Source organism: Oncorhynchus nerka, linkage group LG19 (assembly GCF_034236695.1).
Source record: "Oncorhynchus nerka isolate Pitt River linkage group LG19, Oner_Uvic_2.0, whole genome shotgun sequence".
In the NCBI taxonomy this organism is placed as follows: domain Eukaryota; kingdom Metazoa; phylum Chordata; class Actinopteri; order Salmoniformes; family Salmonidae; genus Oncorhynchus; species Oncorhynchus nerka.
This window is the reverse complement of record NC_088414.1, coordinates 16,342,466-16,357,008: the sequence shown is the minus strand read 5'-3', so window position 1 is coordinate 16,357,008 and position 14,543 is coordinate 16,342,466.

Genomic DNA, 14,543 nt, shown 5'->3' with positions numbered 1-14,543 from the left:
CACTTTTATTCAACGGGTCACCAACATATTCAAATAATGATTTACATATTTTGATGAAAGTTATTTTGATGAATGTATTATTATGTTTCATCCTTCCACAATATATATTCCTGACACAAATCTAGGGTTGCTACCCAAGCCGGCTGGTCGTTCCTTCTATCGGTACGGTTGCCAGAGACAAGACCCAGTCTTTCAGTATTTTTGTTCTGTATCTATGGACGCGACCCAGTCTTTCGTTCTAAATGTTCGTATCCCTTGCTTGCTAGCTAGCCAACTACGGCTAACTTACAGTCACGTCAAATAATGCAGCCAGAATAACAACAGTAGCGGCATTCGTATTTGTTTAAGCTGTTTTCTAGTGACATTTATTTGGATCCATACATAACAATGAGCTAAAGAGGAGCGATTTTGCCAGGCATTGAAAATGTGCTCTCTCGTCAGGACACTGTTGTTCAGAGGAGCTAGCCAATAACACACCTATCACAATATTTTTAAACTGAAGCTGGAAAGACTGCAAACTCGCTGCACTTCGTTTCGTTTCACCTTTTTTCATTTGACATTTCTTTGTATATATCCATAAAAATGATGCCAGCTGATTAAGGTTTTGACCGGTTGAGAAACGGTGCCTGCCTTTCTGTCTCGTCCCAACTCCCGACACGTTCATTAAGATGGGACAGCAGGAGATCAAATTTGAATACTGAAACAATGTTGCACATGTCGGAGAGAGAGAGACAGCAAGTTTTACACAAATCTCCACCGTTGAAAACTAAATGTGAGTCTAAAATTTTTTAAAAAAAAAATAAAAAAAAGTAAATATTATAAATATATAAATATATATATAAAATAAAAAATAAAAAATAAATATATATATAAAGTAATAAAAAAGTCTTCTCACCCCCCCCCCTTAAAAGATTTAGATGCACTATTGTAAAGTGGCTGTTCCACTGGATGTCTTAAGGTGAACGCACCAATTTGTAAGTCGCTCTGGATAAGAGCGTCTGCTAAATGACTTAAATGTAAATGTAAATGTAAAAGAAATGTGTAATGTCCATATAATGTATTTTTATAATGGATTGTGTCGTGCATAAGAACAATCCTTAACCGTGGTATATTGGCCATATACCACACCTCCTCGGGCCTTATTGCTTAAATATATTAGTCCACTGAAACTCAGTTGGTAGAGCACCAGGTTAGTGGGTTCGATCCCCAGGACCATCTGTTCTTAAAATGTATGCAATACTTTATCTATTGTCCCTGTGGGGAAATATCACTATCATGTACACACATGACTGTAAGTCACTTTAGATAAAAGCATCTGCTTAATGACATATTTTTTTAAACGATATTTGTTGGGGGAGCAGTGTTTATTTGAGGATGCTCCTCTGGCTGTTATCTGGTTAGATTTGATATGAACACATTATGGAATAGACATGGACTGTTGATAGATTCAAGAGAACATTTTGTGAGGTAGTCTCCTGCGAGACTTGTTTTGTCTAGTAGTGTGCATTATATAGCGTGGACATCCACTACAGTTGAAGTGAGGACCTGCCTTCTGTACACCAGTGTATGGTTACGGAACAAAAAGCGGACACACATGGCAATGCTTCCACTTCTATGATGCTCACCACAGCCAATGGGAGAGATGGATTCTCCATCTTCCAGTGGATTCTCCCAGTCACTCCCAACAGGAAATGGGAGACAAATTTGGTCTGAACATGGAGAGTCAGCATGGAGCGTCACTGGCTCTGGCTGGAGTAGAGCTCCACTACAACAGAGAGAGATGGTTCTAGAATGAAGTGAATCAGAAGATTATGTTCTATTCACAGTATTCTCAGCCTTCTCACTCTCCCATCCGCCCACGGGAACATTGGGACTGGTGGGACTTTGAGCTCGCTATTTCTCTCGCCTTTCTTGCTCTCCACACAGAGGAAATCACAGTTATTAATGCCTGTCCTGTCACACTGAGACTATGGCCGGAGGGGGACAGCTAACATGCCAAAGTGTACCAACAATACACACAGACAAACGTACAGAATTCATACACTCACATGCAGTCTCACTTCAGTACTTTATTTAGATCCAATTAAGCATTGTCATTATCGCATGCTAGGGGCTGAATTGCCACAGGTCTACTTATGGGCTATGGAGCCGACATGTGTTCATGATACAAAGACTATCATGCACAAACACATTGTTGTACAACACAAAATTCTTGTACACCTTTATTCTAGTCTGTGATTTGCCTGAGGGCCGATGTCTCCTGTCGATGTTCAATTGTTGTCGAGGCACCTATATGCATTTTCAAAGAATATTTTTTTTTCAGATGTATTCCTTAATATTTATCAAATCAAATCAAATGTATTTGTCACATACACATGGTTAGCAGATGTTAATGCGAGTGTAGCGAAATGCTTGTGCTTCTAGTTCCAACAGCTCAGTAATAACCAACGAGTAATCTAACCTAACAATTCCAAAACTACTACACACAAGTGTAAAGGGATAAAGAATATGTACATAAAGATATATGAATGAGTGATGGTACAGAACGGCATAGGCAAGATGCAGTAGATGGTATCGAATACAGTATATACATATGAGATGAGTAATGTAGGGTATGTAAAACAAAGTGGCATAGTTTAAAGTGGCTAGTGATACATGTATTACATAAAGATGCAGTAGATGATAGAGTACAGTATATACAAATACATATGAGATGAGTAATGTAGGGTATGTAAACATTATATTAATTAGCATTGTTTAAAGTGGCTAGTGATATATTTTACATACATTTCCATCAATTCCCATTATTAAAGTGGCTGGAGTTGAGTGTGTCAGTGTGTTGGCAGCAGCCACTCAATGTTAGTGGTGGCTGTTTAACAGTCTGATGGCCATGAGATAGAAGCTGTTTTTCAGTCTCTCGGTCCCTGCTTTGATCCACCTGTACTGACCTCGCCTTCTAGATGATAGCGGGGTGAACAGGCAGTGGCTCGGGTGGTTGTTGTCCTTGATGATCTTTATGGCCTTCCTGTGACATCGGGTGGTGTAGGTGTCTTAGAGGGCAGGTAGTGTGCCCCCTGTGATGCGTTGTGCAGACCTCACTACCCTCTGGAGAGCCTTTTGGTTGTGGGCCGAGCAGTTGCCGTACCAGGCGGTGATACAGCCCGACAGGATGCTCTCGATTGTGCATCTGTAGAAATTTATGAGTGCTTTTGGTGACAACCTGAATTTCTTCAGCCTCCTGAGGTTGAAGAGGCGCTGCTGCGCCTTCTTCACGACGCTGTCTGTGTGGGTGGACCAATTCAGTTTGTCCGTGATGTGTACGCCGAGGAACTTACGTACGCCGAGCTGTTTCCTGAAGTCCACAAACATCTCCTTTGTTTTGTTTTATTGACGTTGAGTGTGAGTGTGAGGTTATTTTCCTGACACCACACTCCGCAGGCCCTCACCTTCTCCCTGTAGGCCGTCTCGTCGTTGTTGGTAATCAAGCCTACCACAATTCTAAAGGGTTAACAATTGAAATCAATATGGCTGAACAGTCTAGTTGGTGAGGAGTCTACTTTAGGTTTTTCTTTTCCTGTTAGGCCTCCTCTCCCATAAATGTTTTATTTTCCCAGTGATATTTCAGCTTCACCTGAGAAGATCGCTGTCCATGGTACTGAAAATCTCAAATCACCACTATTTGCTTGTTGTTTACATCAGACTCGCTGTGGACTGAGTCACCACAGCGCTCTTAACGGTGCCTACCAAAATGATATCACTCGTATTACATTTTTCTAAAATGCCTGACTTTAGATCATCGTCTCGATACTGGTACCCATGTATACAGCCAAGTTATTGTTACTCATTGTGTATTTAGTCCTCGCGTTATTATTTTTCTATTTTTAAATTTGCCTCTGCGTTGTTGTAAGTAAACATTTCATTTAGTCTACACCAGTTTGTGAAGCATGTGACAAAGATACAGTTATCATGACTCATGGCTAATGAGAAACTGAAAACGTGAATATGAATATCAAAATCCCAGGAGTTAATCTTTCTTCCTCTGATCAATGTTTAGACCTATGACAGATTAACAGATGGTGTGTGCGTGTCCCCCTAAAAAAACACAGTACTTCGATACAAGTGATTTTCATAGTAGGTTAGGTGAGCATTTTCGCTCACCTAAAACCCAATTCTCCTAACCTGCTGTGTAAATTCTCCTATCCTACGAAAAGTCATTTCTGTATCAAAATAGCAGGTTTTTAGGGAGTCCTGTGTGTGTGTGTGTGTGCGTGTGTTTGTTTGTGTGTGTGTGGCAAGTGCTATCCTTCACAGGTTCAGCTCAGTCCACCACCTTCCCCCATGCTCATGTGGGAGTAGTAGGTAATGCTGGATCCTTGAGGTGGAGAGTCACATTGCTGACAGTACATTCACAAAGGAAGTGACACTTCATCCCACTATCACAGACTGTCTGTCAGTCTATTCAGTCACTGAAAGGTTAGAGTCCAGTGTAATGTGGTGTCGATCAGTAGTGTGTAGAATGGAGTAGAGCAGGGTTTGACAACTAATCCTGCAGTATCTGCTGGGTTCTCTCTTTACCCTGTTCATCAGTTGATATCACTGAGTTTTTCCTAGTCACTGTGCTTCTGTCACGTTCTGACCTTTATTTCCTTTGTTTTGTCATTATTTAGTATGGTCAGGGCATTAGTTGGGGTGGGCAGTCTGTTTGTTTTTCTATGATTTGGGTATTTCTATGTTTCGGCCTAGTATGGTTCTCAATCAGAGGCAGGTGTCATACTTAGGAAGCCTGGGTTTCACTGTGTGTTTGTGGGTGATTGTTCCTGTCTCTGTGTTTGCACCAGATAGGACTGTTTGGGGTTTTCACGTTTCTTGTTTTTGTTAGTTTGTTCATGTGAAGTGCTTTATTAAACATGAATCAAAATAACCACGCTGCGCTTTGGTCCGCCTCTCCTTCAAGTCAAGAAAACCGTTACAGCTTCTGCCTTGCATTGCTTGCTCTTTGGGGTTTTAGGCTGGGCATCTGTAAATCACTTTGTGACAACTGCTGATGTAAAAAGGGAGAGTTCGTCTGGTTTTCCCAGTCTAAATCAGTTGCTGATGTTTGTCACGTGTGAAATGAAAGCAGCAGACACTGTGTTCCCTGAGGAATCAGATCAGAAATACCCGTCCCTAGAGACTGTGTGTTTGAAATTGTCCCCCAGGCATGTTTTTAATGAGCGTGAAGTTCAGGCAATGGGGAGAGTGTTGAGGATGTGAGGAAGAGGACTAGCAAGAAATGGCTGTGAATTTTTTGAGTAATCCTTTTTTCTTTCCTCGTCCAACCGCTTGTCTCCTTTCCTCCACATCCCCCTCCCATCTCTCACCTTTTTTCCCAGTCTCCTTCAGCTCTCACATGTCTGGGAGTGTGACTCTGTCACAGCAGCTGGACCGTTTGAAAGTGTATCAAAGTTTAACACATACACACAGACACACACAGATTTGCATAGTTCATGCAGTCACATCACGTCTGATAGTGCTAGGAGAAATGATGCAACAAAGAGAAGATTGTGGACACGTTTCAGAGAATCTCTTACAAATGTGTATTTACATCACTAGGCAGGTTTCCATGGACACAGGTTTATTCAACATAAGCAAAAAGACATAACGAAAATGGCAGATAAATGTAAAATTCTCTAAAGATCGACAACATTTTTATCCGATCGAAGGGTGGATTTTTATTTTGCCTAACTTTCTTTATTGCGATAAATGGTGATGGAAACTGTTTTTTGAATAAATGATTGCCAAATCATTTATTCAAATTTCATTCAAATGTATCTATAAAGCCCGTCTTACATCAGCTGATGTCACACAGTGCTGTACAGAAACCCAGCCTAAAACCCCAAACAGCAAGCAATGCAGGTGTAGAAGCAATGTGGCTAGGAAAAACTCCCTAGAAAGGCCGGAATCTAGAGAGGAACCAGGCTATCAGGGGTGGCCAGTCCTCTTCTCTTCTAACAGAACATGGCCAAGATGTTCAAATGTTCATAGAGGACCAGCAGGGTCAAATAATAATAATCACAGTGGTTGTAGAGGGTGCAACAGGTCAGCACCTCAGGAGTAAATGTCAGTTGGCTTTTCATGTCTACTGTTCCTGCTGTCTCTAGAGAGTTGAAAACAGCAGGTCTGGGACAAGGTAGCACGTCCGGCGAACAGGTCAGTGTTCCAGAGAAGCAGGCAGAACAGTTGAAACTGGAGCAGCAGCACGGCCAGGTGGACTGGGGACAGCAAGGAGTCAACAGGCCAAGTAGTCCTAGGGCTCAGGTCGAGGTTGAGAGAAGTCTTAAATTCGCACAGGACACCGGATAAGACAGGAGAAATACTCCAGATATAACAGACTGACCCTAGTCCCCCGACACATAAACTATTGCAGCATAAATACTGGAGGCTAAGATGGGAGGGGTCGGGAGACACTGTGGCCCTGTCTGACGATACCCCCGGACAGGGCCAAACAGGCAGGATATAACCCCACCCACTTTGCCAAAGCACAGCCCCCACACCACTAGAGGGATATCTTCAACCACCAACTTACCATCTTGAGACAAGGCCGAGTATAGCCCAGGAAGATCTCCCCCACGGCACAAACTGAAGGGGTTCATAATAAATAATTAATTAAGGTACTGGGGGCTATAAAGATTCACTGCACATTCAATTCTAAATGCCTACTGCTTGTGAAATCATTTTTTTTACTATGAAAATTGGGTAACACTTGACACCCAGTGTCATAGCATGTTATGACACAGTCAGAACTAATGTTCCCTCATTTTTTCAGCACTGAGCACATTTCAGGTCCTCTGAGCGCAAACTTGATCTTTATAAAAATTCTGTGCAACGCGTTTACTGTGAACACTGAGGCTGTACCCACTTTAAGTCAGTTTTAACAGTGGCCAAGTAGGCTACTGTGGCTAGTTAATCATAATGTAGGCCTACCAGAGTGGCCTACCATCAAAAACAATGTAGAAAATGCATCCCATAACATTTTAACATGGAAACTGCTGTTCTATCATTCAGCCTCCAGTAGCAGCCACTATGTGGTGTTCAATGTAGGCCTATATTGGGCTTGACATTAACCTGTTTATCCACTTGTCCTTCAGACAAGGAGGTGACTGAAAAGTTGTTTGATGCAAGAAACCACTTTACAAAATAAAATGCATTTATTACAAAGAATCAGAAAAATTATGCTACCCTCAGCCTATTGGCTACTTACCTTATTCAAGCCTGTCTCAAAATACAACACTGCCCCCTTAAGGCAATAAAAAGCTTTTTAACTGACTTGCTTTTCAATGATGTCTAGAAATGCATGTTTTGTGCTCTTGTAGGAAGAAAGGAATGCCTACAACAACATCTCTTGCATAGTTCGTTTTGTTTCGGTATGTTGCATTGAAAGTGACTAATATTGCGTTGATTTATTCACTATTGCCATGGGAAATGTTGATAAGGGAAACATTGATAGTGTTAACAGGGAAAACTCTAGAAAGTTGTGAAGTTCAATCTCGTGCTTCTCTCCATGGGCTGATATTTATTTTTTGCTCTGCACGGCAGTCCTGGGAGCTGCATGCAGCTTGGAGGGAACGTTAGTCATAACCATGTCAATGTCATAACAGCTGATGTAACTTATCATGACATGATCTTATAACACTCATGACCCATTTACACCTATTGTGACACATTGCGTTATTTTATGGCTGGTTAAGACACTTACATACAGTGCATTCGAAAAGTATTCAAACCCCTTGACTTTTTCCACAATTTGTTACGTTACAGCCTTTTTCTGAAATTGATGGAAATTTATATTTAATCAATCTACACACAATACCCCATAATGACAAAGTGAAAACAGGTTTTAGACATTTTTGCTAACGTATTAAAAATCTACAACTTGATTTCTATAACTTGATTTGAGTCCATTAAATTCAATTGATTGGACATGATTTGGAAAGACACACCTGTCTATATAAGTTCCCACAGTTGACAGTGCATGTCAGAGCAAATGCCAAGCTTCATGTCTGGAGGAAACCTGGCACCATCACTACGGTGAAGCATCATGCTGTGGGGATGTTTTTCAGCGACAGGGACTGGGAGACTAGTCAGGATTGAGAGAAAGATGAACGGAGCAAAGTACAGAGAGATCCTTGATGAAAACCTGCTCCAGAGCACTCAGGACCTTAGACTGGGGCGAAGATTCACCTTCCAGCAGGACAATGACCCCAAGCACACAGCCAAGTCAACACAGGAATGGCTTCGGGACAAGTCTCTGAATGTCCTTGAGTGGCCCAGCCAGAGCCCGGACTTGAACCCAATCAAAAATCTCTGGAGAAACCTGAAAATAGCTGTGCAGCGATGCTCTCCATCCAACTTGACAAATTGTGAGAGGATCTGCAGAGAAGAATGGGAGAAACTACCCAAATACAGGTGTGCCAAGCATGTAGCGAGCATCATACCCAAGAAAATTCGATGCTGTAATCGCTGCCAAAGGTGCTTCAACAATGTACTGAGTAAAGGGTCTGAATACTTACACTACCTGTCAAAAGTTTGGACACCTACTCATTCCAGGGTTTTTTCTTTACTTGTACTATTTTCTACATTGTAGAATAATAGTGAAGACATCAAATCTATGAAATAACACATGGAATGATGTAGTAACTAAAAAAGTGTAAAACAAATCCAAATATATTTGAGTTTCTTCAAAGTAGCCACCCTTTGCATTGATGACAGCTTTGCACACGCTTGGCAATCTGACAGGCCTATCACATGCATGCCCTTATGTCAGTCACCAGTCCAAAATATGTTTTGAAGGTGTTTTGTCCTGCTCCTGCTTTCAGCCTCTTCATCAGCCACATAGCATTGGGGCAGGTGCATGTCTGACATCAATTTGTGTGCAGTTACAATGATAATTTAAAATGATCAATTTCAGAAAACGTTATAACAAACGAGTAGGCTATGGCGTAATGGAATGTTTTGCCTTGTGTGGTAGGTTTTGTGGGTTTTGAGACCCTTTTATTTAGGTGTCATAACCAGCCATAAAATAATGCTATAAATGTGACAACAGGTCTAAATGTGTCATGAGGGTTATGACCATATTATGACAGGTTATGACAAGTTGTCAACTGTTATGACATTGTTATGACTGTGTTATAATGTCTTATGACGCTGGGTGTCAAAGTAAAAGTGTTAAAAACATTTTCATTGCAGGACAAGGATTGTCTTGACTTTCAAAAATGCCTGAATTACTTTGCCTGGTTAGCTGGATTCAAGTTTCACCATCCAATTATTTCAGATCTACAGGAGTGCAAGTCTCACCGTGGCACGGACCATTGGGATTACGTTGGCACATGAGAATTATTATAATATGGCAAATATTAGTAATTTCTTGCATTCTATCTATGCTGGCTTTTGCGGGCCAGCTGATACAATGTACATGAAACCAGTAGGTGGGAGGAGATAAAGGCTGTCGCTAATTTATTAATGCCTAAATGGGTAATGGAAACACTTCAACCAATTTATTTTTATTTGACACTAGGTTTTTGCAACGTCGTTTTTCTTTTGGTGACGTCATTACGTCCAGCTGTTTTTAATCAACACAAGATAGTTAAATGGAAACCCACTGTAGCAGGCAATTGTCACATCTATTTTCTATGCAAACTTTCTGAATGTTGATAACAACAAAAAAATAACTGGGCATGCTAGACATGATACTTTGGAGACTGGTAATTTATTTTTTTAAACATTCTACTTTCGGCCGGATGTGTCAATGTGTAGTTCATACATCCATAATCTATGTTCAGAATGACTGTTTTACCTCAATTAGCCACAAAATCCCTAGTTTAAAAGCGACTGTTTTCTGGAAGTTGTGCAGTGCCATTTTCCTTACATTTACCCCCACGTGGGCCAGCCCCCTACCAATTCGAATTTCAGCCCCTCAGTGAAAGAGAGCGAGAGAGCTGGCATGGTGCACATTTGTGACATAGTACCCAATTTTTGGGGACCATTTTTGTCTCGAGGGCGCTATATTCAGATCTAATGGCTAAAAAGTATACAAAAGTACAGCTTCTCCGATGATAGGAATCTACCTCCGAGTGCAGAGGAGGAGAAGCCAGTGATGTACAGTACCTAAAATAGCCTGTTTTAGCTGGAAGAGGACTATACGAGAGCACCCTTTAACAACTCACTGCCTGAACTGCTGTGATGATCTCCTGCACTGTAAATTCCTCTCCAAATCTCATTCATGTGTATCTCCCCACCTCCCGTCTAATCTAAGAAACATAATACGAAGCCAGGTAGTCTAGTTACAGATTGTTTTATACTGAACAAAAATATAAACGCAACATGTAAAGTGTTGGTCCCATGTTTTCATGATCTGAAATAAGAGATCCCAGAAATGTTCCATACAAACAAAAAGCTTATTTTTCTCAAATGATGTGCACTTTATAGTGTATCTGTGACCAACAGATGCATATCTGTATTCCCAGTCATGTAAAATCCAGAGATTAGGGCCAAATTAATTTATTTCACTGATTGATTTCCTTATATGAACTGTAACTCAGTAAAATCTTTTGAAATTGTGAATATATTTTTTCAATTAATTTATCGTTAATGCAGTCTTTAGTGTGCTTATCAAAGAAAAATATTTTTTTCTCACTAATACATGCGTGTTGCCTTCCTCAAATTAAGGTGATGATGACGCTGTCTTTGCAAGAGGGAGGAAATCTGATTTCATTGGTCCTCAACTCGGAGCAGGTTAGTTCAGAAGGATTCGTTGCCGTAGAAATTTACCTGGCTAAAAGGTGAGACACTTTTGTATGACAGGTTATCCTGAGTTGTACTCGGTTGACCAAAGTTAGCTCTAACTCCTCAAACCTGCTTCGTAGGATACCCCTCTGGTGGGAAAACGTCTGTATGCTATTGAGAACAGTAGAGGATGCAAAAATGAATGAAGTCTCGTTGACTGTAACACTAGCCAAATAGCTATTGATATCCAAGCCAATATGTTTTTGAAATGCCAAACTCCAGAGTTGACTCAATCGCTAACATTTTCCTATAATTTTTGATATGCGGCCGTATCTTCACTCCTCCAGCAGTCTTTCCTGATGTGCTACTTTCGAACAGCCTCTCCTCTCTCTGTAGAAGTGCCTGTTCTCCTCGGAATAGGTCACCGCCAACCGAGGCAGTCTGTGGATGGCTGTGGTTTCCGTGGTGGAAGGTGAGAGCGGACAGGCAGAAAGGCCAGGTGCATGCTGGTATACCAAACTGAAAACAGATATGGTGGAAAAGGGGAGTTAAGAGCAGATTCCAGATCAGGGGCCATATGCATCATGCATATCAGAATAGGAGTTTATGATATAGAATCCGTTTTTCTGGCATTCCTACTTTGAGACGCATGATGAGTACGACCCTAGATATTGTTGATTTTTCTACTCTGTGATGTAACAGACTCACTTCAGAAAAGGACCTGGTTAGATAAGGGTTTTCATAGATTCATTCAGAAGTACCATTGCAGCTAATTATGGTATGGAGTCGGCTGCTTGTACTGCATTATGTAACCAAAAGCTCGGAACATAAAAATAAATGCCAGAAGAATAACTAAACAATCAATAATATTCAACTGTCTTTTTTAAAATTCCCTAATGTTTAGGATGAAATGCTCGTTTTTGTAACTTAGTAGGCACGTACAGTTGAAGTAGGTTGGAGTCATTAAAACTCTTTTTCAAACACTCCAAAAATGTATTGTTAACAAACTATAGTTTTTGCAAGTCGGTTAAGACATCTACTTTGAGCATGACACAAGTCATTTTTCCAACAATTGTTTGTTGTATCTGTATCACAATTCCAGTGGATCAGAAGTTTACATACACTAAGTAGACTGTGCCTTTAAACAGCATGGAAAATTCCAGAAAATGATGTCATGGCTTTAGAAGCTTCTGATAGGCTAATTGACATTATTTGAGTCAATTGGAGGTGTACCTGTGGATGTATTTCAAGGCCTACCTTCAAACTCAGTGCCTCTTTGCTTGACATCATGGGAAAATCAACAGAAATCAGCCAAGACCTCAGAAAAAAATTGTAGATCTCCACATATCTGGTTCATCCTTCGGAGCAATTTCCAAATGCCTGAAGGTACCACATTCATCTGTACAAACAATAGTATGCAAGTATAAACACCATGGGACCATGCAGCCATCATACCGGTCTGAAAAGATACTTTTTTCTGTCTCCTAGAGATGAATGTACTTTGGTGCGAAAAGTGCAAATCAATCCCAGAACAACAGCAAAGGACCTTGTGAAGATGCTGGAGGAAACAGGTACAAAAGTATCTATATCCACAGTAAAACAAGTCCTATATGGACAAAACCTGAAAGGCAGCTCAGCAAGGAAGAAGCCACTGCTCCAAAACTGCCATAAAAACATTTATCTTTTTGGAGAAATGTTCTCTGGTCTGATGAAACAAAAATAGAACTGTTTGGACATAATGTTTGGAGGAATAAGGGGGAGGCTTGCAAGCCAAAGAACACTATCCCAACCTTGAAGCACGGGGGTGGCAGCATCATGTTGTGGGAGTGCTTTGCAGCAGGAGGGACTGCTGCACTTCACAAAATGGATGGCATCACGAGTCAGGAAAATTATGTGGATATATTGAAGCAACATCTCAAGACATCAGTTAAAGTTAAAGCTTGGTCGCAAAATGGATCTTATAAATGGATATGACCCCAAACATACTTCCAAAGTTGTGGAAAAACAGCTTAAGGACAACAAAGTCATGGTATTGGAGTGGCCATCACAAAGCTCTGACCTCAATCCTATAGAAAATTTGTGGGCAGAACTGAAAAAGCGTGTGCGAGGAAGGAGGCCTACAAACCTGACTCAGTTACACCAGAATGGGCCAACATTCACCCAACTTATTGTGGGAAGCTTGTGGAAGGCTACCTGAAACGTTTGACCCAAGTTAAACTATTTAAAGGCAATGCTACCAAATACTAATTGAGTGTATGTAAACTTCTGACCCACTGGGAATGTGAAGACAAAAACAAAGCTGAACTAAAACATTCTCTACTATTATTCTGACATTTCACTTCAACTTGAAGTGGTCATCTAACATAAAACAGGGAATTTTTACTGGGATTAAAAATGTCAGGAATTGTGAAAAACTGAGTTTAAATGTATTTGGCTAAGGTGTATGTAAACTTCAACTTCAACTGTACACTGCATTCATAATGTGACAGCAGTACATTACATGTTGACCAATGTCCACAGGCAGCCCGATTCTGATATCTTTTCACTAATTGGTCTTTTGACTAATCACATCAGATAGTTTCACATCAGCTCTTTTTTTAGAGCTGTTATGATTTGTCAAAAGACCAATTAGTGAAAAAAAAGAATTGGCTGCTTGTGCAGCCCATGAGACAACGCTTCGACCCCACAGTGGAAACATTCTTTTCGAAGTACAGCTCCTAGTTGTTCTGTGATGTAACTGTTATTAGACCATGAATTATATCACTAAATAGAATATCCATTGCGATTGCTCATTAGTTTAGCCATTAAAACCAAGCTTTGTCTGTTGTATCTCAATCACCACTTCCACAGTCGTCTGGGCTAGGGTTAAAGGTCAGGTGTACACTTTTCTATGAGAGGAATTCTCTTACCGGAGACCACGCCAACAGTAGAGCACAGTACAGCGTGCAGGCAGATGGTTGGGGATGAAAGCAGCAGGGCTACAATGAAGATACCTCCATTCCAGGTGCAGTCACAGCCATACACTTGACCCATGCCAACTGGCACTGCCACCAAGAGCTGCACCAGGACGTAGTCACCAACAAGCAGGCTTTCACTGATCGTGCGTAAGATCTATTTTCCTTCATCCCAATGGGTAAAAGTTAAGATTGGGAGTAGGATAATCCTGATCCTAGATCTGTGGTTAATGTTAACTTCTACCTCATGGTCATCCGTAGCCCGGATGGCAGATCTACTTCAACTCAAGTCAATCTGTGGTGAGTTTGTTGTCATATGGCCCCATAGAAAACAGAACCAGGTCTGGCTACCAGGCTAAGTCATCATCACTAGCTATCATAAACCTACATCCATTCAATAATCTTATTATAAGTCTATTTTCCTGCTCTTGGAATGTTCAGTGAAACCGTTTCACAGAAAATCCTTTCTTTGGACTATATCTGTAAGGATTATGTTTGACCTCTTTATGTTCCTTAGTTGTTTTAAGTGTGAGAATCATCTAGAATATGTTGGAGAGGTTAAGAAACTTAGATGGTGCCGTTTTACCTGAGGTATGATTGGTTCTGCCAAGGTGGTGTTGAGATGAAGGGAGGATTTTGTGTTTAGGCTGTACTGTGTTGTTGGTTGATTTTTGTGAAGACATTTTTGGGGTGTGGTTTATTTGTTGAGTTTGACCATCAGTGAGTTAATTAATGTGTGACATTATTTAAGATTAAAGATGTTCATTATATAAAGTCGCTGCAATTAATGTCCTTTTGTTTTCAGTTTGGTTGCTTGGAGAGGCTTTG